Source organism: Triplophysa rosa, linkage group LG11, assembly GCF_024868665.1.
Source record: "Triplophysa rosa linkage group LG11, Trosa_1v2, whole genome shotgun sequence".
In the NCBI taxonomy this organism is placed as follows: domain Eukaryota; kingdom Metazoa; phylum Chordata; class Actinopteri; order Cypriniformes; family Nemacheilidae; genus Triplophysa; species Triplophysa rosa.
Genome location: NC_079900.1, coordinates 438,055 through 465,231, shown reverse-complemented (window position 1 = coordinate 465,231; position 27,177 = coordinate 438,055). Strand labels below are relative to the sequence as shown.

Below are 27,177 nucleotides of genomic sequence, written 5' to 3'. Positions count from 1 at the left end.
ATGAGAGTTCTCTTTTCACCTCATTCATTATGATAATATCTTAAACTCTCATGTAAATTGACACACAGATTAAATGTTTGTATTTGAACAGGCTGGGACAAAATGCAGGATTTGATATTCATTTCAAAATCTAAATAAATATGTCTTTTTAAAAAACGGTTTAAAAGGCTTTTGATTTTGACTGTTGACTTTAAGAAACATGACGTCACACTCTTCATGCTTCAGTCTCGTGAGGACGCGCTTCTGTGTGCACGTGCAGAAAGTTCGTCAGTGATTTTTCATACACAAGTGAGTGATGTTAGTTGAATAATTCACATTAAGTGTTTTAGTGTTTATATGTTGATTTAAATGTGTCGTTTTATATTTTCACTCGTGTTTGCTCTATTGTTAGCTGTAGCATCTTTAGCTAACGGGACGATGATAAATACGGTTAACGTAATAAAATGATGCACACGCAGTGATGTATGAGTATAATAATTTGGTTAATGTGTAATAATGTGTAATATTAATGAATACAATTGTTTTGTGTAGAATGACGTTCTTTATGCTTATTCTCACAGTATATAATGATTAGCATTATACAGAAATCCACCAGTGCGAGCCCAGCTAACACAGTAGGTTCTGACAACGTCGCCAGTTCGTCTTCATGTGGTCACGGTGACATTACTTTGTGACCACGTTCTGAGGACGTTCTGACGTCTTGGCAACGTTCCATTTCTTAGAATTGTAGCTAAAGTACCAGAAACGTCCTAGCCACGTCCTCAAATAACGTCGTGAATTAATCCCACGGTGAACGTTGTAGCGACGTGATTTACTGGTCTTCAGATAACCTGGACACTGGTCATTTTTGCTTACGTTCCAGAAACGTCTGAGCCACGTCCAAAAATAACGTCATGAATTGATCCCGTTGAGAATGTTGTAGCGACGTGATGTACTCGTCTTCAGATGACCTGGACACTGGTCATTTGATTAATGAATCTGGTCATTTCTGTTTATTATGTTATTGTATGGAAAATTTATGATCAGAGTAAAATCTGGTATAATGTCAAGACGAATGCTATTAATCTGATTTCTGACAGCTATTAAACTGAAGTTTAATTCTACACCACAATTACAACTATTTATTTTGTGCGTCTACGTTCGCGTCTCCAGCAAGCACGCGCCTTTGTTCTGCAAAGAGCCGCGCGCTCCCATCATTTAAACGTTAACGGTCATTTCTTTTTACCTCGCTGCCTGATATTCGTTTAGTGGTTTATTAATATTCTTTCTTTACTTTATACCTTACAGATGTGAGAGTAAACACATATTTTAGTGATTTTCGATCGATTTGGCGCTTTTAAATGAACGGACCCTGATGTTTGTGTGACTAAAGAAGCTTTTGATTGTTGTTTCTAAAAACGGACAACCTGCTAAACTTATGTTGTAAGACAAGAATATAATGTTAAGCCTAAACATAATGTTTATTCATCTCTGTCAATAAATATCTGCTTTAAATCCTCTATATTGTGTTGAAGTCTTTGATTATTTATGTCATATACTACAGTATAAATAAAATATCTGATTGTGATGTACAGTGCTGTGTTGAGTTTTATAATCGTTATACTGTGCTTTATACATATTTGAATAGAAAATTACTCCAATTATGCATACAATTTAATATTTAACGCACAGATTAAATCACAAATTAATTTAATCCTCCATGTGAGGGATGATGATTGTTTAAATTAAATTAAAAAAAAGATTTTAACAACGTGACGTTTGGACGTGCTCATAACGTCCCAGAAACGTTATTTGGTACGTTGCTGCCTTCCAAGGATGTCTTCAGGAGGTTATCACCATGTCCCAACAACGTCCAATGTTACTAGTGATGGGGTCGTTCTTGAACGATTCGTTCATTTTGAACGAATCTTTAATGTGACTCGGGAAGAACGAGTCGTATTAGGGAGTGATTTGTTCAGTCGCGCATGCGCATTGCGCAACATTCTATGGGTCCTGTACTGGAATTCAAGAAGAACGAACGATTCAAACCCGAAGACTCGAGAGGTGAACTAATCAATTCTCTTTCCGGCTCTGACTGCATTGGTTTAGCTTACGACGCTGTCACGTGATGAACGAAGGAGTCAAACCCGAGGACTTGTCAGATAAGAGGTGTGGTGAGCTAATCATAGACTAAAGACCCAGGTAAACAATGAATTAATCTTTTCTGTTTCTTATAGCATTATAGTTTTGTATTGTTTGTAATGTGATCAACGTTTGCGTAAGTAGTAGATGTGTTAGGAAAGTAACATGTAACATTTTAATAATATTTTGCTAAAATGAAAGAAATGAACGATATGACTCGAAAAAAGATTCGTTCATTTTGCTGAACGAGACTCAAAGATCCGAGTCAGTAAAATGATCCGAACTTCCCATCACTAAATGTTACGTCGTCAGAACGAATATGGGAATCACAAAGTTACGTCGCTGGAACGTTATTATGGTACGTCGTGGCAACGAATATGGCACGGTCCAGGTACGTCGTCACAACGTAACTGTTAGCTGGGAGGTTATTTCTGTGATTATGTCAGTAATATGAAGTTATTTCATGTCTTCTGTTTTAAAGAATATTCCTATGTTGTAAATAATCTCAATAATAGTATCTCATAACTAAGATAATATAAGATGACATGACTAAAATAACTCATGTATAGCTGTCAATGCTTTTATAAATGTACTGTGGTATTATTACTATCTTTAATAACTTAATTTTTGTTACTTAGCTTTTGTATCTTTCTGTGTTTGGATTAATCTCAATCAATATTCAGTCAATTAACTCAACTCAACTTTATTTATATAGCGCTTTTACAATTTTCATTGTTACAAAGCAGCTGTACATAAGACATATTGACTATAAGCAAAACAATTAAAGTTGTACCTGCAAAAACAAGAAAAAGGCAAAAACACAGAAGACAGACACACATACAAAACACTCCACACACACAATATGCACACGTACTAACACACATACACACACACGTACACAGACAAGTACGTGCACACACACACACACACACTCAGTGAGAGCACACATTTAAGATAAAGGAGAGAGAAGCACATGTCAAATATAACACTATAAATTCCTATTATGCAATATTAATTAAGTAAAACTTTAAAATTCTAAAGCAGCCCCCCCGGCCAGGCAAATAGTGCAAAAACAGTATGCAAACGGTGGCGAGGAACCCAAAACGCTAATGGAGAAAAAAAACCTCAGGAGAACCCAGGCCCAACCAGGGGATTCCAGTTCCCCTCTGGCAAAAGCTGCTGCCTCTGCACAAGCTCCAGAGAACTTGCACAACAAGGCTAAATAAAATAAATAAACTTACTAATAAGGTAAATTATAGTTTAAGATTATCATTAATAATCTAATAGCATTTGAAATTTTGTAGTGAAGGCGTGTCAGGTGACCACGTCCTTCTTTATCCAGCTCTATCATCTCAGCTCTTGTCAGGTCTCCGCTCTACCATCAGGTCAGGCCATGAACTGCATCCTGCTCGCTGTGGTAACCTTGGAACAATGAGACAAGACTGGCTGAGAGTAGAGTACTGTTCTGTACTCTTTGATGCAACAAGTACATCAGTTGTGTTTTTGGTTCCGGTTGATCTAACTAATGCAGCCTAAACCCTCAGAAGATTTATATTATGGAAGAGTAGTGTATGCAAGATTAGAAAGATGCGTCTTTAGTCTAGATTTAAACTGACAGAGTGTGTCTGCCTCCCGGACAGTGCAGAGAAGACTATTCCAAAGTTTAGGCGCTAGATAGGAAAAGGATCTACCACCTGCACTTGATTTTGAAATTCTAGGTATTACCAACTGACAGGACGCCTGAGAGCGTAATGCACGTGAAGGACTGTAATACAAAAGGAGTTTATTCAAGTACTGAGCTAAACCATGTAGGGCTTTATAGGTAATAAGCAAGATTTTAAAGTTAACGCGATGCTTTATAGGTAACCAGTGCAAGGTTGACAGAACCGGGCTAATATGTTCATACTTTTTTGTACGTGTAAGAACTCGAGCTGCCGCGTTTTGGACCAATTGGAGTTTTTGTAATAAGCCTGCAGGGCAACCACCTAACAGTGCATTACAGTAGTCTAGTCTTGATGTCATGAATGCATGAATTAACTTCTCTGCATCTGACATTGACAGCATATGACGTAGTTTAGATATATTCTTAAAATGGAAAAACGCAATTTTACAGGTGTTGGCGACGTGGCTCTCAAATGACAGATTACTATCGAATAGAACGCCAAGATTCTTTGCTGACGACGAGGGTTTTATGGAACATCCGTCAATAGTTAAACAGTATTCTTGGTTGTTACTTATAGCAGTTTTCGGTCCAATAAGTAACACTTCCGTTTTGTCCGAGTTCAGTAATAAAAAGTTGTTACTCATCCAGTTTTTTATATCGACTATGCATTCCATTATTCGATGGAACTGCTGTGTTTCATGAGGCTTCGAGGAAATATAAAGTTGAGTATCATCAGCATAACAGTGAAAGCTAACTCCGTGTCGCTTTATTATATCTCCTAGAGGTAGCATGTATAATGCGAAGAGCAGAGGCCCTAAGACTGAGCCCTGTGGTACACCGTACTGGACTTGCGATTTGCGTGACACCTCATTGTTTATTGCTACAAATTGAAAACGGTCGGATAAATAAGATTTAAACCATTTCAAAGCTATTCCCTTACTCATGCGAGCATGAAAGCTAAGCGCCACTTACTCATGCGAGCATGAAATTGACGCGTATTTTTAATGCGCCATTTCAATTTGTGCTTTTTGAAGGGTAATGTAAAACGCAGCTAGTGAAGCAGGTTCGAATCCACCAGACTCGCTCTTCCTCATTCCTCAGATCACATATCTGATTGTACATTTATTTTCAGGAAAATATTTGAAAAATGGCTAATATGTGTTAAATAAATAAAGTATATGGTAAGGTTAGGGGTAGAAGGGAGGTCTTTATTGTCCCAATTAGTTGGCATCCATATCATTATTTTAATTAACTTGATCATTAGCACTCTATTATTATTGTTCAATATACAACAATACTTTGTTTACCTTGCTTCGCTGAAACAGAATGGAGTTTAATTTATACAGACTTGGAAAAGGATTTAAGGAAGCAACAGCGTAAATGAAGACTGTAGCTAAAATGCGGAATGGAGTTTAATTTGTATGGAATCTGAATGAGTCTGGATTTGGCGAGGCAGAAGCGTGGAAGTCAAGTCTTTAGTTAAATGAGAAAGAGAGTTTTATTTATTAAGCAATCCTCAAGGGGAATGAATTTGACTGACGGCGCTCTGCGCTAAATGAGAGACGCTAAAAGTGAATGGGTCCAGTATCATTGGTCTTAAAAAGTGGGTGGGTCCTGTCACACCCACATACAATGCTACCGACCCCCGTGAATTTGATTTAATCACAGAGAGCATAAACATCCTTGTTACAAAGTTCAGTCAAACAATCTGTAACAATCTGCCTTAAGCTGTTCCATGATGCAATCGACTGGTTAGGTTATATTTCAATGAGAGAGCATGTCAACACCACTGTTATTTTTATAAGCTTTCATAAGCATTAGTGTGGGAAACTGAATACTAACACTTGACCCCTTTAAGTCATTTATGACTTACCAATTAGTTCCACATCCTAATGACTGCATTAATTAAACATGATAACCCTTCATGAATACACTCATGGATGATTTTGATGCGTGGTGATTGTATGAATGTTTTACTGACAATTTGTCTCTAACATCTCCTGTTCACACCCGACAGTGATTGACACCTTCAGTAAAGCTCCTCCTACAGCAATCCACCAATAAATGTGAGAGACAAACAAGCAGAACATCACTTCAGGAGTTCTTCATACTGTTGTTGGAGGAAGAGAAGCTTGAGAACACGAGAGATCCAGAACTATACAGAATGGAAAATGAAGATACTGAGGAACAAAGAGGTTGGTGTCTGTTTTTAATCCTTATTATTGACAGTTGAGGAATAATATATCTTTCATTTAATGAATTACTGGCTGTAGTTCAATCATAAAAACAGAAGATTAGCATTGAGGAAACACAGGGAGGAGTGCACTGAAATACATGATATGGTAATAATGTTCTATACCAAAAATCTGAACGGAAACTCGCCGTGGAGAGAAGCCGTTTGCATGTGATCAGTGTGAGAAGACTTACAGAATTCAAAAACAGCTTGTTCAGCACATGAGAACTCACAATAGTGTCAAACCGTTCGCATGTTGTCAGTGTGCAAAGAGTTTCCCATCTGCAGCACATCTTAAGAGACACGTGAGAATGTTGTGGTTATTTTTAATAATATGAAGAATCCCTCTCAAAACTGTAGCTTCCATTGGCAAAGGATAGACTTTTAATCAAAGATACAAAAGCCGAACCGCCTGCAGAACAACAACTGACATATCTTCAGCCTATAGCTTAAACACTCGTCTTCTCAGGCACATGCCACTATTATTACTTACCACAGGAAGAAGGAAGAAGGGGTTTATTCTCTCACAGCTCAATTTGGTCATAAACACATGTCGGAACAGGGGCCTATTCTTTCGCATCCTGAATAGATTTGAAACGTGATTATAATAATATGAGCTGCAGACTCTCTCATGCGAGTAAGCTGTTCTCTCCCATCCTCCATACGTGCAGCCTCAGAAAAATACATAAATACATAATGGTAGAATAAGTTTATACATATAAGGGATTATTTTGGATATAAATCTTCAACAAGAGTTCACACTGGAGAGAAACCATTCATGTGTCATCAGTGTGAAAAGTGTTTTCAGCCGCAGGGAACCTTAAGAAGCATTTGAGAATTCACACTGGAGAGACACTGTTACACTTCAGGTTCCTTTCGAACACTAAGTTTATTTCTGTGTTTTGGATCACCCTTAAAATCAAATGAGAAATAGGTTGGATGTTGTGAGAGAATTCTTCTGCAGATCTGGGAGCACAAAAACAAGACACAGAGAGGCTCCTGAACTCAAGTCTTTCTATATATGGCACCAGAAGACATCTGGAAGTTCTCATATGTCCAGGGGTTCACATAATGACCAAATAAGGTATAGAAAACAATGCCAGACAAAGAATGTGTGGTTTAGAATAAATCCCCTTCCTCCACATTCAGCCAGCTGTCCGCTCAGTGAGCAGTGAAACCACACATAGGCTACACTTATTCATTCCTTTATGTGGAGAAATACATCTAACAGAGACCGTACACGTGTGATCAGTGTGGAAAGAGTTTCACAAGTGAAAATATCCTTAAGAACCACATGAGAATCCACGCTGAAGAAAAAACATTTTCATGTTATCGGTGTGAGAAGACTTTTAGATGAGAAAGTTCACTTATGAAACATGTTTGGACTCACACTGGAATGGAAAATGCTGCGTGCCAGTAGTGTAGAAAGACTTTCTCACGTTTTCAAGTTATTTAAATCACGCTAAACATAATTAAAATCATGAAACAATATGTGTAAAAATATATTTCTTTACCATATAAAGAATTTTTGTGGGCACTTTATCAGCTTATGAGTCAAATTCACTGGATTTTTTGTAGTGGTATATTTATTTTTTGTTACATTATTCGTTTAGAAGATTTAATACATATTTGCATTGATTGACAGTTACACAATCATCACTTTGATTTCCACAACATTGTTATACTCAGAGATGTTGCTTAGCAACCGAACAAAAATTCATGTTCAGGATTTTGCTGCTTTCGCTAAATGAATAAATGTCAATGTAAGTGTTTGTATTGAAAGGTTTGCTGGGTTAGTGAACAATAAAAACACAATCATTAGTGTTAATAGAGCTTTCAGCCTTCTGGTTGAGAGTTCTCTTTTCACCTCATTCATTATGGTAATGTCTTAAGATCTCATTTAAATTGACACACAGAATAAATGTTTGTGTTTGAATAGACTGTGACAAAATGCAGGATTGATATTCATTTCAAAATAAAACAAAATGGTATTTAAAAACAGAATTAGAGTTTGTTCAAAACAAAACAGAGTTAGTTGACCCTCCAAATGTTAAAAAGACGTTTGATTTGTTTAGTCATGAATGAAGTAAAGCGCCTCCTGTGACTTTAAGAAACATGACGTCACACTCTTCATGCTTCAGTCTCGAGAGGACGCGCTTCTGTGTGCGCGTGCAGAAAGTTCGTCAGAGTTGTGATTTTTCATACACAAGTGAGTGATGTTAGTTGAATAATTCACTTTAAGTGTTTTAGTGTTTATATGTTGATGTTTAAATGTGTCGTTTTATATTTTCACTCGTGTTTGCTCTATTGTTAGCTGTAGCATCTTTAGCTAACGGGACGATGATAAAACCGGTTAAAGTAATAAAATGATGCTCACACAGTGATTCTTGAGTAGAATAATTCGGTTAATGTGTAATAATGTGTCATATTAAACTCAGATGTGTAATATTAAACTGGGATACAATTGTTTAATGTAGAACTGAGTTCTTATGCTTATTCTCACAGTATATAATGATGATTAGCCTTAAACTCGTGTGACAGAAATCCATCAGTGTGAGGTTATTTCTCTGATTGTGTCAGTAATATAAAGTTATTTCATGTCTTCATGAATATTTCTATGTAGTAAATGACCTCAGAGAACTCATAAATGGTTTCTTTAGCTCTACCTTGCTTCAGTTATACCTTTTGGTCTTGTGGTTCAGTATTCCTAATTCATTATTAATCAGCAATTATCTTCCAATAATTATACTGAAATATTATGAAGATCCAATCAATAATTATTGTGATCTGAGTAAACTATGTGCATATGTCTGTTGTTTTAGTTCTCAATTTAGGCATTGAATCTTTGTCTCCAGTATCAAACTGCATTCCCTGGCTGTGAGAATCTACATTTTATCACTTTGCTTTGGAAATGTGCCTGATAAAGCTCTGAGCTTTGAGGGAGCAGAGTGTGTGTGTGTGTGTGTGTGTGCGTGTGTGTGTGCGTGCGTGCGTGCGCGTGCGTGCGTGCGTGTGTGTGTTTTCCAGTTACAGGAGTTAGTTAATGGTGGCGGAAAGACCACATTTAGAAGACCGGATGTAAATAAATGCATACCATGCCTAAACTAGGGCTTCTGTGTCATACTTCTAATCAACGAAGAAATGCTATGAACTTGACATCCAAGCCAATTGATATTTAATTTAGCCTGACCTATCAGAATATTCCTTATTAAATGGAGCATACGATTAAAACTTAGCAGTCATTGAATTTCTGACGGCAAGAAAGGTTTCTTATCAGTAAGTTTTGAGATCAATGTTTTGGTGTGAATGAGTGTATGGTTGAAGATGGAGTGGAAAGTCAAGAGATGGACACAAAGACTGGGAGCACACTCAAAAAAATGGCTCTTTGGTTTAACATGATTCAATCATGGACAGTGGTTCCACATGTTTGAGTCATGTTTTCTCAACATGAAATTAACATGTAGCAAGAACAAATCACCATTATTGTGATCAGTGTTTGCTTTAGTTGGTATCTTGGTTTGTCTTTTATTGTTAGATTTTCTTTGCCTATTGAAATATTTTTATTATACATTTGTTGCGGCAATGAAAGTGTAGTCATTGTGAAGTTACTGGGGTTGATATGTTGTTCATGAGATTGTTGTGTTATTGTTAACATTAAGTGATGTATAGAGGAAAATTATATTGCTGAATCAATTAGGCATCAAGAATCAGTGTATGAAACTCAACAATGGTGACGATCAACAAAAGAAAGTTTCATGCTGCAATGCATGCTGGGTAACATCATAGTACAAAACTCATTCATGACTCCCAGCATGCAATGCAGTTGATCTGTTTATCTGAATTACTTTGATGATTGTCACCAGTGTTGATGTTTAAACGTGTTGGAAAAAACATAGCTAATTTTGCCCCAGAAATTTTGCATTTGTGACCAGAACACATCAATCAATCAATCTTACTATAAATTTGAAGCAGCTTCTTCATTTTAAAACTTTTAACATTGATTTAATGGTTGCTTGCTATCAAGGGATTACAGTTTAGTATTCTGTTGTGTTGGCATTTTAAAGAGTATTGAGACATTTGTTTTAGGAGCTGTGCAGAAGAGTATCTTGTTGGGTTTACTTGATTCAGTCATGTTCATTTAACATGTTCATTTCATGTTGCGTTTACATGTTTCACTCATGTTCTTGCTACATGTTAATTACATTTTGAGTTTACTTCATTCATTCATGTTCTCTCTACATGTTTCCTGTTGAGAAAACATGACTCAAACATGTGGAAGGAACCACTGTCCATGATTGAATCATGTTAAAACAAAGAGCTTATTTTTTTTGTGCAAGTTTGAGCTAGAAACCTATACAATTGTGTTAAATGAAAGTGATTTGTTCAAGTAAAGTGAACAGCATAAACATTTTTTTTTTTGAGTGCATGGTTTACATGTCTGAATCAGTTTCATACTGTGTGCTGTAAGGAAAAAAAACCTTGATCTCGAGTCATATATAAACACAATCTAATTTATAAACAATGACGTTTAGATTCTGTGCATTTCCCAATGTTCAGTAACGTTGCATTCACGTGTTATTGGTCAAACTCACACAATGTTTAACAAAACACTGTTATGACAGAGATAGCGTTTGATTCAGTCATAAATCTGATCACTTCTCCCTGGTTTATGGCGTTCCGCTCACCTTATATTTGAGGTTTAGGCTTTTACATGTCAATAATATAGCCGCAACAATAGGTGGCGCCAAATAGAAGTTTGATCGAAATTAAGCCACGGTTAAAAAATCAACAGTCATGGAATTTTTTTTATTTTTGGCTTTGCAAGTGCACTACTGTAGATTTTAGCAGCATCTAACGGTGAGGTTGCAAATAACAACAGATGGCTCAGTCCACCGCAGCTTTCGAAGTATTACGGCGGCTGTCACAAGAACAAAGATGTCATCACGTTTTCGCTTCTTTCCCAAAGGAGGTAACATATTTAGGAAAAGGCCTCTGTAGAGCATGTTTGTCCGCTTGGGGCTACTGTAGAAACATACGATAACTCATTTTAATGCGTCACCATGGGTACGTTCATACAGTCACTTTTTAGGATTGACAACCGTGTTTACTTAAGGGCGTGAGTCTCTCAATGTCCTGTTCACACACCGGTTTAAAGTTGCAGCTTGTATACTGTCTGTTTGAATGAGAAACCGAACTCGAGCCTGTATGGTATTCGCACGCGACGCTTGTAACCGTAGTGACGGACATACACATGAAAGATGGTGCATACTACAGACATTATCGCAATGGATTTAGTGCTATATAGCAAAACTAGGCGCGATTTTATTCGCAAAGACGTAATAAACAAACACGGACGGCGGCTGAGACTATTTTTTTTTACTTTAAACCCATTTGTTTTTAAACACAGCACTAACGGCTGAGCGCACAATGTGGGTTGCTCCCAGACCGCAAAACTGGTGGGAGCAACTCCGGTGGAGGAGAGTGACTGGATTGAAAATTTATGCATGACGCACAATTCCTATCTTTGTCTCTGTGAATTGCTAGAGCCTCACATTGCGAAATGCAACACCCAGATGCGACAATAACAACAATATGTGTGCAGAAAATAGTCGCAATCGCCCTCTGGCATCTAGGGACGCTTGTGGAATACCGCACCATTGCGCACCTGTTCGGCGTTGGAAGATCAACAGTCCACAACATTGAGTTCTGCACTGATTCACTCACTACAACCAGTCATTAACGGCGTGAAACTTCTGCACGCGAATACATCACATGACGTGACAGACAAGCGGTGCGTTCCAAACGGGATATATTGCCCTCCGAAGGGCCCTTCCGAAAAGGGGACACCATACAAAACGTCACTCCAAATAAATAGAAAATGATGTTGTTTTTATCGCTCCTTTTGCCAAGTGAATTTTAAACGGACAAATTGGGAGATACAATTGCGTTTTTCCCTCTAGAGTTTACACATAAAGAGATTTACTCTTCGAAGGGAGTAGGATATAGGGATGATCATTTCGGAATGGAACGCTGGGCTAGTTGTCCAGTACGATTCTGTTCACACAGCAGGGCTTCTCCGCAAATGCGGTTGTGAGTCCCAAAAATATAAAGGTGTGAGTTCGGTTATAGAATACGGTTGTCAAACTTGTAAATAACCGAACTGCGTGTGAACACAACCGTATTAAAGACTCAAATACAGGACTGACAACCGAATTCTGGTGCTGTATGAACGTAGCCTATGTCATGTTTGTACACCTCTGAAGACATAATTATGTATATTAGTGTTGTCACGATACTGGAATTTCTAACTTCGATACAATACCTAAAAAAAATCGATATTCGATACCATTTTCGATACCACGGGGAAAAAACTTCCATAACAATAAGGCCCTAAATTTTTTACATTTTATTTAAAGTTAAATTGAACAAGATTAGACAATGAGGTATATTTTACATTATTTATTAATTGTTAATCTAATGTTAATTTTACTAACACATTTATTATTTAAATCAAAGTTGTATTTGTCAGTATTAATGGACCAGAGCTTACATAAATAGTTGTATTTTTTAACTAACATTTAAGAGACAATTTTTTAATTTGGCTTTTATTCACATTTAATCATTGATCAGCGCACATATAGACAGAAACGCAAACTTGCAGAGACTCCGCACTGGACATCTTTCTAACATTAACAACGTTTAACCGACGGTTAGCGGTTAACAGTAACATTAACGGTTAACCGCAAATGAGACGAGTGGATGAAATCATTGAACAGCGCACACACGTAGAGCGCTATGGTAAACACGGAAGTGCAAACGTGTATCACACGCGAGAACTGTTGTGGAGACTTTACCCGCACCAGCATCATTTAAAACATCAACTTAACCAGAGCGAACGAGACGAGTGGATGAAATCATTGAACAGCGCACATAAAGACAGAAACGCGTGCATTAAACATGAGAACTGTTGCGGAGACTCTGTAAGAACATAAACAACATATAACCAGGGTGAATAAAATGAGTGGATGAAATTATTGATCAGCGCACATACATAGAGCGCGATGGTAAACATGGGAAGCATAAACGAGCGTTCACCAAGCGCCAGATGTGTTACTGAGACTCTGCACTGGCCATCTTTTCTAACATTAACACTTTTTAACTGCCCGAAACGAGTCAAGTCTGTGAGAGGAGGCGGCGCTCTGTTGACACAGCGTTCATGTGGAGTGTGTGTCAACTCACTGTCGGAAAAAAGAGAGTGAGCGGGAACGCGCAGCTGGTATCAATACGTGGGACATGCGTATTGGAACCGTTTCAGATTTTTCAGTATCGATACTTATCGAAATATCAATATTTTTGACAACACTAATGTATATTATATTGCATTTCTGTCAATAGATCCTCCTTAATCTAAGGCACAGTGCACCTTTAATAAGATGCAACACATTAGATCATGCAGGGATCATGTTTGTGACCGATCTTAGTCACGCTAACATAGGGCTGGGCGATATATCGTGCGATTCTTATGCTCTCAGTTTCTCAATGACTTACGGTTAAATGCCGCCACATCCGAAAGCCAGAGGGCGCTCTCGCGCAGAAACTCTGAATGGGAAACAGGAGAAGAACAATTAGTTCCAGGAAATGCCAGTGGTGATATTCTATCGCTGTTCTTCAAAACTTTTCAGGTATTTTTCATGATAATAAAGTATACTTCTAGTGATGATGTTTGACGAGTGTTACTTTTTCAAATACACGGTGTAAACGACTCAATCTCGTAGTGATTTTAGATCGAGCAGTACTTCCTACTGATCAAAGAGCCATAGTTCACGGAAGAGCTGTACAGAAAACATCGAATCGATTACAGAATCGATTTAGACATGTATAATTAGCGTGAATCGCGATATATATCGCCCAGCCCACGCAGAAATGCCACAGCCCCAGAATATCTTTCGCTTAATAGGACTAGTTGTTATAATCCCACTATTTCAGCACAGTTGAATTGCCCAATAGGACATTTCCCTGCACGCCTTATGCATGGGGAAGCAGTCAAGAATATGAATAGAGGAAAGGAGGTCTGAGGCTTCACTGGCTCGTCAGGTAGGCATCCTCTGTGTTTTGGCATAAATTATTATAGAATTACATAGCATAGTTGCCTTTCCTTGCCATTATCAGAGAGACATCTCAAGAGTTGTGTGTCCCAATTTCATCACATTATCCTGAGTGAAAGATGCCTTTTGGTGAGGTGCTGCTGGTAATTCCCTTTGTATGGTTCCCATCAATGCGACACATCGTCAGTTGTGCACCTCGGCCTCATTGGGTGTTTCGGCCCTTTATCACAAGACACCCTCAGCCAAGAATCAGAATCAGAAGAGCTTTATTGCCAAGTGTGCTTGCACACACAAGGAATTTTCTTTGGTGTTGGAAGCTTCTAGTACAGACATTCAACACAATGACAATACAATATAATACGATTTACAGTCTAAAAGATTCTAAATGTGCATATATAAAATAAAGACTATTGTACAGAAAATGGGGGATAATAACATATAAGAGACATTGTACAGGGTAGTATATAGTAGAATAAACATATTAACAGATTGTATGTACACTTGTGCAAATGGATAATTTAGTAAGTAGAGGTAGTGTTATATACATGTATACATAAGATGTAGATATAATAAGGCACTATAGTGCACACTATAGGAGTAGTGGAAGTGGAATATTGCTCTTAAGGAGCAGTTATCTGTTTAGGAGGGAGATTGCCTGGGGGAAGAAGCTGCTTCTGTGTCTGGAAGTCCTGGTGTTTGGTGCTCTAAAGCGCCGGCCAGAGGGCAGCAGATCAAAGAGTTTGTGTGCTGGGTGTGTGGAGTCAATGATGATTTTTCTTGCCCTGTTTTTCACTCTGGAATCGTACAGGTCCTGAAGTGTGGGCAGAGGAGCACCAATAATTTTCTCAGCACTACGAACTGTCCGTTGTAGTCTTCGTAGGTCTGATTTGGTGGCCGAGCCATACCAAACAGTAATTGAAGTGCACAGAACAGATTCGATGACCACTGAGTAGAACTGGGTCAGTAGCTCCTGTGGTAGGTTGAACTTCCTCAATTGACGGAGGAAGTATAACCTCTGCTGGGCCTTCTTTACAATGGAGTCTATGTGGGACTCCCACTTCAGGTCCTGAGAGATGGTGGAGCCCAGGAACCTGAATGACTCCACAGTATCCACAGTGCTGTCCAGGATGGTGAGGGGAGGAAGTGATGGAGGGTTCCTTCTGAAATCCACTATCATCTCCACTGTCTTGAATGCATTCAGCTCTAGGTTGTTTTGACTACACCAGGCAGCCAGCTGAGCAACCTCCTTTCTGTAGGCAGATTCATCACCGTCTTGAATAAGGCCAATGACTGTGGTGTCATCTGCAAACTTCAGGAGTTTGACAGAAGGGTCTGTAGAGGTGCATTCGTTTGTGTAGAGTGAATATAGCAGTGGAGAAAGAACACATCCTTGAGGAGCTCCGGTGCTGATGGTACATGTGCTGGATTTAAATTTTCCCAACCTCACTAGCTGCTGCCTGTTCGACAGGAAGTTAATAATCCACTGACAGGTAGAGGTTGGCACAGAGAGCTGGGTAAGCTTGGGCAGGAGGAGGTCTGGGATTATGGTGTTGAAGGCCGAGCTGAAGTCTACAAACAGGATCCTGACGTAAGTCCCTGGTCTGTCTAGGTGTTGTAGGATGTAATGCAGTCCCATGTTTACTGCATCGTCCACAGACCTGTTTGCTCGGTAAGCAAACTGGAGGGGATCAAGAAGTGGTCTGGTGATGTCCTTCAGGTGGGCCAGTACAAGTCTCTCAAATGACTTCATGACCACAGATGTTAAAGCAACAGGCCTGTAGTCATTAAGTCCAGATATTTTGGGTTTCTTCTGTACAGGGATGATGGTGGAGCGTTTGAAGCATGAAGGGACTTCACACTGCTCCAAAGATCTGTTAAAAATATTTGTGAAGATGGGCGACAGCTGCTCTGCACAGACTTTCAGGCAGGAGGGTGAGACATTGTCTGGGCCTGGTGCTTTTCTGATCTTTTGTTTGCGGAAAAGCTGGCAAACATCCTCTTCGCAGATCTTAAGTGCAGGTTGAATGTCAAGAGGAGGTGTTAATGGTATAGCAGAGATAGGGTCAGGGCGGGTGTGAAGGGTGAGACTCTGCATTTCAAAACGACAATAGAAGTCGTTCAGGTCGTCAGCCAGTCGTTGATTACCCATAGACTGAGGGGATGATGGCTTGTAGTTGGTAATGTCTTTCAGGCCTTTCCACACCGATGCAGGGTCGTTGGCTGAAAACTGGTTCTTCAGCTTTTCAGAGTAGCTTCTCTTAGCTGCTCTTATCTCCTTTGTCAGTGTGTTTTTGGCCTGATTATACAAGACTTTGTCCCCACTTCTGTAAGCATCTTCTTTGGCCTGACGAAGCTGTCTCAGTTTCATTGTAAACCATGGTTTGTCATTGTTGTATGTTAAGCGAGTCCTGGTGGGAATACACATGTCCTCACAGAAGCTGATGTAGGATGTCACTGTGTCAGTTAACTCATCCAGATCAGTGGCTGCAGCTTCAAAGACACTCCAATCCGTGCAGTCGAAACAGGCTTGTAAGGCCCGCTCTGTTTCGCTGCTCCATCTCTTTGCTGTTCTTGCTACAGGCTTGGCAGATTTAAGCTTCTGTCTGTAGGTCGGAAGAAGATGAACCAGGCAATGATCAGAGAGACCCAGAGCTGCTCTGGGAACAGAGTGGTATGCATCCCGTATTGTGGTGTAACAGTGATCCAGAATGTTGCTGTCTCTGGTGGGGCATGTGATATGCTGCCTGTATTTTGGCAGCTCACGGGAGAGGTTTGCTCTGTTAAAGTCCCCAATAATAATAATAAGAGAATCCGGGTGTTGCTGCTCCGTGTCAGTGATGTAATCCGCCAGCTGTTGCAGCGCCGCGCTCGCACAAGCATGTGGAGGAATGTAAACATTCACGAGAATAAACGAGGAAAACTCGCGTGGCGAATAAAAAGGTTTGCAGTTGATAGAGAACGCTTCTAAGTACGAAAAGCACATCTTCTTCAGTGTTGTTATATCTCTGCACCAACCTTCGTTTATATAAAAACATAATCCACCACCACGTGTCTTCCCTGTTGACTCGGCAATGCGATCCGCTCTGAACAGCTGAAAACCCGGCAGATGTAACGCGCTGTCCGGTATGGTGTCATTGAGCCATGATTCTGTGAAACACAGCGCAGCGGAGTTGGAAAAATCTTTGTTTGTCCTGGTGAGTAAGAGTATTTCGTCCATTTTGTTGGTAAGGGAGCGGACATTCGCCAGGTGTATACTCTGTAGCGGGGTCCTAAATCCGCATCGTCGGAGTCTGACGAGCGCACCCGCTCTCTTTCCCCGCTTGCGTCTTTTGGAGCGTTTGTATAGAGCTGCAGCTCCTCTGAGTAAAATGTCCAGTAAGACGTCTGAATTTTCAAAATTAGGGAAAAGATTGATAGAAGGGCATTGCTTAATGTTAAGCAATTCGTCCCTGGTAAAAGTGATTAAAGAAGAGTATCTTAAAACAGGAAAAACAAACAAAAAAGACATCTTGAAGAAAGGGAGGCCCACCGCAGGTTGATCAGACCTGAGTGTGTGTCACATTGTTACAAGGTCATCTGGCAGAAGCAGTGGGCAGCTATCACTGCAGCTCAAAGGCACCACAGTCGCTACCCGCCAAGAATCGAACCGGCAACCTTCTGGTCACGACTCCGACTCTCTAACCCAGGGGTCCCCAAACTACGGGCCGCCCCCACATTTGGACCAACCTTCTGAACAATGTCAGAGACATTTAGAAAATTTAATTTTAAATATACAGTTTCACTTATATCATGTCTATATTTGATAATAAATATTGGCTTTCAGACTAAAATTTCCCTTAGTTATTAACATAGCCTAATTATTTGTTAAATTCACCTACCAACAGAATGGTACGTTCAACATAACGTACCATTGCGATCGAACAGTTGACGCGCGAACCAGCGGAAAAATTCAAAGAGACGACAAAATGGCCAAGAGGTTGGGAAAGAGAAAGGTTGATTCAGAATGCAGGGTATTTAACCAAAAGTGGACAAGTGATTATTTTTTTGTTCAGTGCAAAGAAGTGGCTGTTTGTCTCATCTGTCAAGAAACAGTGTCTGTGTTCAAAGAATACAATCTGCGCCGACACTATGAAACCCGCCACAGAGAAAAGTATGCTAGCTTGCAAGGCCAAATGAGAGCAGACAAAGTGTTGAAGCTAAAAAGTGTACTATAAGCTCAGCAGAATACATTTGTATGCCAAACCCAGCTGAACCAGTCATCCGTTCGAGCATTAGCACTGGATGAGAGCAATGACGTGCAGGACACAGCACAGCTGCTAATATTTCTTCGTGGAGTTATTTCAAACTTTGTAGGGCTGCTAGCTCCTCTGACACTTCAAAGTCTAAAAGGCACTACGACAGGGGAGGATATTTTTGGTAAAGTGTGCCAAACGATGGGAGAGCTGGGTCTAGACTGGTCTAAGATGGCCAGCATCACTACTGACGGGGCTCCTAGTATGGTTGGCGCATAGAGGGGGCTTATAGGACACATGAATAAAGAAATGGAGGAAAGAGGTCTAACCCCACCATTACAAGTCCACTGCCTGTTTCACCAGCAAGCACTCTGCTGCAAAGTTCTGAAGTGGGAATCAGTCATGAAGGTGGTGGTGTCATGCATAAACTTCATCAGAGCAAACAGACTTAAACACCGGCAGTTCCAAGCCTTTCTCGCCGAGCTAGAGTCTGCTCACAGAGATGAGCCTTTACCACACTGAAGTCCGATGGTTAAGCCGGGGCAGATTTTTGAGGCGTTTTTATGAGCTGCTATCTGAAATCAACGCCTTTCTTCTGACGAAGGGCAAAACTGTCCCAGAACTGATCGACGCAGAATGGAAATGGGACCTCGCCTTTTTAACAGATGTGACAGAAATGTTGACAGGCCTCAACTTGCAGCTCCAAGGCAAGGGGAAACTAATATGTGACATGTATTCCCACATTAAAGCATTTGAGGTGAAAATAGCACTGCTTGTGGGACAAGTGCAAAAGCAAGACTTCACTCATCTCCCCGTTACCAAAAGTCTCTCAGCTGAGAAACCAGTGGCTCCATTCCCAGCTGAAAAGTCTGTGGAAGCGCTGGAAATGCTGAAGGCGGAGTTTGACGTGTGATTCCGTGAGCTACATGTTCACGCTAAAGAAATCCGCCTTTTCCAGAACCCCTTTGCTGCCGACATTGACAAAGCCCCGCCTTCTTATTAGTTCGAGTTGGCTGAGTTACAGAACTGTGATGTTCTGAAAGACGCATTTAAGCCCAACGGTCTCATTGAATTCTATGCTTCCCTTCCTAACGAGACACACCCAAACATCAAAAGGCAAGCAATGAAGATGTCCACACTTTTTGGCAGCATGTATATTTGTGAGCAAACCTTTTCATGCATGAAACTAATGAAAACTCCAATGACATCAAGACTCACTGATGAACATTTGCATCAGTCTTTGAGACTGGCTGTGACAGGAATGGAACCTGACATTGGACTTCCCACTAGCCAGAAGCAAGCCCACAGTTCACACTAATTAATATGCATAAGTAAATGTTTTGATTTTGAATAGCACTAAATATGAAAAATTGTCATTATGATAGTAATAACAATGCTCTTTTAATAAGCTATATGTCTCTTGAAAAGTAATCATTTGTCTGTACGGTGCATAACAAAATAAACTATTCTAGCATTAGGAGGCATAATAAATACATTTAAAATCATAATTAAATCTCCACAATAATACTAGTAGTCACTCCGGCCCATGTAATTTTCTGTTAAAAACCAACCCGGCCCCCCATTAAAGACAGGGAAAATTATGTGGCCCTTGCAGAAAAAAAGTTTGGGGACCCCTGCTCTAACCATTGGGCCACTACCCAAACCGTTAATGCACGCTCAGTGCCCCCGGTCCCGTATGGCATAACAATACAACTCACAACCCCATTTTATTACGTGGTCACTTGGCATCCCATATTGTGTTCTTCCGTTTCAACCACAGCCAGTGGCTGCTTCTCTCAGCGACAGTGGCAAGTTCTTTAACTACCGTACGTTGGGCCTGTCCTCTGATCCTCACTTTCTTTAGAAGCCTTGTAGTGGAATTGGAAACAAAGCCCCTGCAGCCCACTTCCACCGGGAACACTTTCGCTGTCCATCCCCGATCTTCAGCTGCCAAGTTGGCATACCGGAGATTCTTTCTTTCAAACGCTTCGTTAATGGCATCTTCCCAAGGTACAGTCAACTCAACTATGAGGACTGTCCTACTGGAGCTGGACCACACAACCATGTCCGACCGCAGGTTGATCGCTGCGATTTCCAAGGGGAAAGTAAGTCTGTGGTTTAAATCAACTCGCATTTCCCAATCCCTGGCTATACTCAGCAGGCCTGAAACTGGGGATAAGGGCTTGGCCTGTGGTTTCTGCCCCTCCCGAATAAAGGGTTGCCTTTTTAGCAAGTTAGTCTTGGCGTTTTGGGGGATGGCATTTGCTGCCACTCTCTTAGTCTCTACTGCTGCAGCCAAGCACTTTAGTACTTAATTGTGGCGCCATGTGTATCTCCCCTGTATCAAGCTCTTCTTACAACCCTCAAGAATATGTTTGAGGTTTGCTGGAGCTGCACATAGGTGGCAGGCTGGATCTGGTCCATACCAAACATGCAGATTTGTTGGTGAGGGCAGCACATCATATGTAGCTCTTATGATAAAACCAGAAATAGAAGAAATCACTGAATTAAAGTGACGGTTCACCCAAAAATTCTCCCATCATTTCATCACTCTCTTGTCATTTCAAACCTGTATGATTTTCCCCCTCTGCAGATCACAAAATAAGATATTTTTTTAAATGTTGGTAACCGAACAACAGGTGGTATTCATTCACTTCTACTGTATGGACTCAAAACAGATGCAAGTGAATGAGTAGCACCCGTTGTGTGTATGTGTGCATGAGTAGGGTAAAACAGGAACAATTACACCTGTCATTTCTTATGCGCTTTAACAACATGGGCCCAGATGTTCATTTGTATGTTTTGTTTGAGTTTTAACTATTCAATTTGTTTATTTCAGATATGATGGAAGTGAATGATGCAGATGGGAAACATCAGAATGTGAAAAAAACAAGTCCGAATGTTTCAAGAGAAGGAACTCTGAGAGCAGGAGATAAAAAGCGTGGAAAGAGATCCTCAGAAGTTGGACAGATGAGAACTCACAGAGGAGAAAAAACATTTGCATGTCATCAGTGTCAAAAGAGTTTTCCAGGTGAAGCACAACATGAGAGACACATAAAAAATCACACTGCTCAGAAACCCTTCACATGTCAAGAGTGTGGGAGGGGTTTCACAAGTAAAAGTGCCCTTCAGAGACACGTGAGAAATCATACTGGAGAGAAACCCTTCACATGTCAACTGTGTGGAAATAGTTTTACAATTATGAGTAACCTCAAGAAACACATGACAATTCACACGGGAGAGAAACCATTCCCGTGCCAACAGTGTGGAAAGAGTTTTTCAGGCACTGGTGACCTTAAGCTACACATGAGAGTTCACACTGGAGAGAAACCATTTGCATGTCATCAGTGAGAAAAGAGTTTTAGATCTCGCGGTCACCTTAAGAGACACATGAGAGTTCACACTGGAGAGAAACCCTAAGCATGTGATAAGTGTGGAAAGAGTTTTTCAAATGCGGAAAACCTTAAGACGCACTTGAGAACTCACACCGGAGAGAAACCATTTGCATGTCTTCAGTGTGGACAGAGTTTTTCATTCATGGGTAACCTGAAGAGGCACATGAGATCTCACACTGGAGAGAAACCCTTCACATGCCTTCTGTGTGGAAAGAGTTTCAGATGTGCAGCTGACCTTAAGACTCACATGAGAGTTCACACCGGAGAGAAACCCTTCACGTGTGATCAGTGTGAAAAGAGTTTCACAAGTAGAAATATCCTAAGGAACCACATGAGTATCCACACTGGAGGTAAAACATTTTCATGTCATCGGTGTGAGAAGAAGTTTAGATATGAAAGTACACTCAAGACTCACATGAGGATTCACACTGGAGAGAAACTATACACGTGTGATCAGTGTGGAAAGAGTTTCACAGTTGCAGCACAACTTAAGATACATGTGAGAGTTCACACTGGAGAGAAACCCTTCATGTGTCATCAGTGTGAAAAGAGATTTTCAAGTATGGGCAGCCTGAAGGATCATTTGGGAACTCACACTGGAGAGAAACCGTTTGCATGTCATCTGTGTGGAAAGAGCTTTAGAACTGGCAGTCAACTTCAAGAACACATGAGAGTTCACACTGGAGAGAAACCGTTCACGTGTCAGCAGTGTGAAAAGTGTTTTTCAAGTACCAGTGGCCTTAAGAAACACATGAGAAGTCACACTGGAGAGAAACCCTTCATGTGTCATCACTGTGAGAAGTGTTTCTCAAGTACCAGTGGCCTTAAGAAGCATTTGAAAACTCACACTGGAGAGAAACCCTACTCATGTGATCAGTGTGGAAAGAGTTTCACGGATAAAGGTTACCTTCAGGTACACAAGAGTATTCACACCGGAGAGAAACCCTACGCATGTGATCAGTGTGGAAAGAGTTTCTTAAGTACCGGTGGCCTTCAGAAGCATTTGAGAAGTCACACTGGAGAGAAACCGTTCACATGTGATCAGTGTGGAAAGAGTTACACAGATAAAGGAAGCCTTCAGGTACACAAGAGAACTCACACTGGAGAGAAACCATACCCATGTGATCAGTGTGGAAAGTGTTTTAAGGATAAAGGTTACCTTCAGAAACACATGAGAACTCACACTGGAGAGAAACCATACTCATGTGATCAGTGTGGAAAGAGTTTTACATTCTCAAGTAGCCTTAAGACACACAAGAGAAGTCACACTGGAGAGAAACCCGTCACCAAATGTGGTCACAAAGGTAATACGTTTGTGGGGGACACCACTGACAGGTTGCTTAAAACTGACATAATAACGTAATGAAAACATTTTTTTTCTCTAGCTTTCAGCTCATTTGTCATTTGGTCCATTCCTACTACAACATAATTAAAGATCAACAATAAAAAAAAAAAATTTCCTTTTATCAACAATATGTTAGCCTTAAGGACATTGATAAATTGGTATACACTCCAAACCGCTAAGAAGCATTTAGAAGATCTAAGCGTTCAAAACTGACAGTCTGGCACGTGCGCTCGAAAAATCTAGAAATTCCATAAAATCGCGCCACACTTCAACCTCCTGTCAAAGTTCTTGTCCAATCAAATGCTCTTTAGAATCCGAAGAGTCCCGCCCCCTTCACTGTGAAAGCTGCTGAAGCGGCACACTTGTTCGCACATTTATTGGCTTTGTCCAGAGACCCACACTTGCAGTCTGTGCACTTGACCACTTGACTACTTCCATGACGTATTTTCTGTATTTGACCAAAGCGTTCTAGTGGGCATGAAGAAGTGAGCACGTAGTATTTCTAACTTGGGGCACATTCAAGCTCAAACCGGTGCGCAACGTTTTGCTACGGTTTCTGGGTTGAGCGATACGTTTTCTCTTGTTGGGTGGGAGTGTCCAAAATGTCAGCCCAATCAGCAGCAACATAACCCACGCGGTATTAAAGAGACATCTCGCACAATGGGTTCAAGTAAAGTCCTTCACAAATGTGTCCGCTGCAGCTCGGTATACGCAACAAATTAAGATATTAGAAGAGATGTATTTTGCCGTATAAAGCACGTATTTATACCGATTTCATCAGGCTCCGAAAATTCTTCAGAAAGAACACAAAGAATGGCCTTCCATAGTTCAACTCTTGCGTCATTAGAACAAGGTGTTCAACGCACCACCGTTTCCGTAAAAAAATGTTTCGCAACATTTTGTCGGGGCTGAACGCAGTCCTGATGCGACACCTTTAGCAACTGCAAACATGTAATTCATGTGGTGTTTCTAAGTATGTGATAAAAGCAGTTTTACAAAATACATAACCTATCTCTGGAGTTTACACCAATATAATGTGCAATTATATGTAATATCTAATTATAGAGTCAAGTCAGATTCATTTTCATAGCACGTTATTTGCAGGGCTGTCACGATTAATCGTGCTATTTTTATGCTCAGTTTCTAAATGAGTTACGGTTAAATGCCGCCACATCTGAAAGCCAGAGGGCGCTCTGGTAGCAGAAACTCCAAATAAGTGCTGCAGTCCAACAGAATTACGATTTACACACGCTGGGTGCTTCTCTATAGAGGGTATGCATTGACGTCACTTTCCAACGTGAACACGCCGGGACACGCTCCCTTGAGTGGTAAAACTAAAGCAAAATGGCTGCATTCAATAGGAGGAACAAAAAAACGGGCCTAAAGCACGCAATTATTTGCCGAAACTACAAGCAGCTGGACTCGACTCGACGGTGATCCTTACGACTACCTTATGACTTACAAAGGAATCAGGTGTTCTTAGACACTCAAATGTTGCGCGGAATTGCGTTTCCTGATATTGTAACCATTCATTTTGCCCAGTGTTTTACCACTCAAGCAGGCGCGTTCTGCGCGAATTGAAAGTGACGACACGTGCATACCCTCTATATGCCTCCTCGTTTCCTCGCTCCTCCGTCCTCCATCCTATGACCCGGAAACCGATTTCAATGTGCAATGTGTACAGTCATCATTAATTGACGACGCTTTGAAGTGACGCTAAAGGGAGCGACGATTTGCCATTTCACTTCTTTTAATTCCTCCATCCTCGCTTCTTTCCTTGTTCCCTTCCCTCGCATCCTGAAGGGGTGGAGCTAAGGCGAGAGTAAAAGAAGCTAGGAAAAGAAACGAGGATGCACAAATAAGGGCATATTTTATCGCTGTTCTTCAATCCTTCTCAGGAGTTTTTATGAAAATAAAGTATATTTATAATGATGATGTTTGAGGAGTGTTGCTTTTTTAAATGCACATTATAAACGACTCAATCTCGTAGTAATTTTACATCGAGCAGTACTTCCTACTGATCAAAGAGATGAAGTTCACGGAAGAGCTGTACATAAAACACAGAACCGAAGCCTTTGCGTTTCAGTATCGATTCTAGACAGCGATGCATCATCCCCAGGCCTCTTTATTTGTATTGTCTCAAAGCAGCTGCATCAAAGAAAAACACATGTTAGCCAAACATAGAATAAATAAAGATATAACCTTAAAGAGTGGTGGTGTAACTTACACTGGAAACCTATCCGCAACATCCCGCGAGACCCGGGAAAAAAGTCGAATGATTTATATCCAGAACATGATGCATGATGGGAAACAATTAGACCTGAATACTGCTCTGAAGCGCTATTCAAGATGGTGTGGGTTCACTGTGCCTTAAGGGAACTGCACTTTGGCATTTGTAAGACATGGGACAGTCTTGAGCTCTAAGGTCCTGTCGCGTGCATGCGCTCTCTAGTGTCCAAGACACCAAGTGAGGGTATTTGGACAAAGCCATGATGTCCTACATGATGAACCACTCCTAGTGCACCGGAAAGGGAATACTGGTGAAATTGGTGTAACCTCATTTTTTGTAACTGTGAATCATCACTGGTCTCACGATTCGATTAGGATCATCATCTCTTTAATTAGATATCAAAACTTTCGATTCCAAAAATGACTTCAGCTGAGGTTTCACAGACAGGGTCACATATAATCAAAGATCCCGGACCTCTTCAAAACGATCTTAATCTGTGTTCTGAAGATAAACGGAGGTCCGAGGGTTGACCAACGACTTGAGGATGGGAAATAGGGGAAAAGGATTTCTTAAAAGGATACTCTGTCATGAGTTACTCAACCTCAAGTCGTTGGTCAACCCTTGGACCTCCGTTTATCTTCAGAACACAGATTAAGATCGTTTTGAAGAGGTCTGGGATCTTTCTGACTCCTCCATAGACATCAATGAAACCAAACTTCAAAGCGCTGAAAGTGAGTCAAGACATCGTTAAAATAGTCCACGTCACTCCAGGGTTCAGCTTGAATTATATAAAGCGGCGAGGAGACGTTTTGTGTGCAAACCATCAAAAACACAGACTATATTCAACTATATCCTGACTTTTATTATTCATCTACAGTGTTAGATTACAGCTGGTTATATGTGAGATTCATGTAGGTGTGTGTTTCATTCATTTCTTTCTCTACATGCAGGGCGGTGGAGTGCAGATGGAGAGAGAAGTTAAATGGTTTGATGTAAATGTTGACCTGCAAACAAATGGACATCTATGAAAGTCAAAGACGCACGTTCTCACTTCACTGAAACTGCAGAAGATTGAAGAGATAATTCACAGCAGAGATTTTGAGTTTGTCTAACCCAATTTAGTGATAAAATAAAGTTTTTCTAGAATTTCTCAGTGAATTTATTTTGAATTCTGAGTTATTGAATTAAAGTCAAATGGAGAGACAGTATTTATGAAAATGTCCATTTATTCATCATTGGAGTTTGGGTTCCTCACCACAGCAGGGCCGTGTTGGCTTGCTCACCGGGAGACTGCATTTATTAGATATTATTTACTAGAATGATCTTGCTTGGTCTATAAACACCATGCACTGTGCTGTGTTTTACCTTACTGTGTTTTTCTGTCTTATTTTCTCCTGTTAAGCTGCTTCGCAACAATGCACATTGTGAAAAGCGCTATATAAATAAAATTTAATTTTAAATAAAATTTGACAGTTATTTACTTTGATTTCTGCTATCATTTCTACAAAAGCTATTTTAATTTGATTTATTCAACAAGAGTTCAAAGTCTTTAGTTTTATAATAAACGAGCTAAGGGATAAAATACATTGTCTGCATTTTTTCCCTGTTTTAACTATAATAAAAATGTTCCAATTCTCCTTTTTTCAAATTAAACCTCTATAATCAATGTTCTTGTGTAAATAAGACATCATGTTATGTAGTTTAGTTGGTGTTGTACTAGTTCAATACAATAAATCGAACTATATATACACTGCCCGTCCAAAAAAAGAGTCACACTAATATTTCATTGGACCACCTTTAGCTTTGATTACGGCACACATTCGCCATGGCATCGTTTCGATAACTCAACTCAA

General features: G+C 40.2%; 1 protein-coding gene and 1 pseudogene across 1 annotated transcript in view; both read left to right on the top strand.

Moving 5' to 3' along the window:
- Positions 1-251: 251 nt before the first annotated feature.
- LOC130561105 (oocyte zinc finger protein XlCOF6-like) lies at positions 252-26,810 on the top strand (annotated as a pseudogene).
- The window catches only part of LOC130561153 (oocyte zinc finger protein XlCOF6-like), a 52,957-nt gene continuing 33,931 nt past the window's right edge, over positions 8,152-27,177 (top strand). The window contains exon 1 of the mRNA XM_057345316.1: positions 8,152-8,226. The gene's annotated coding sequence lies outside the window, so the exon portion shown is untranslated. The remainder of the gene's footprint in view (positions 8,227-27,177) is intronic.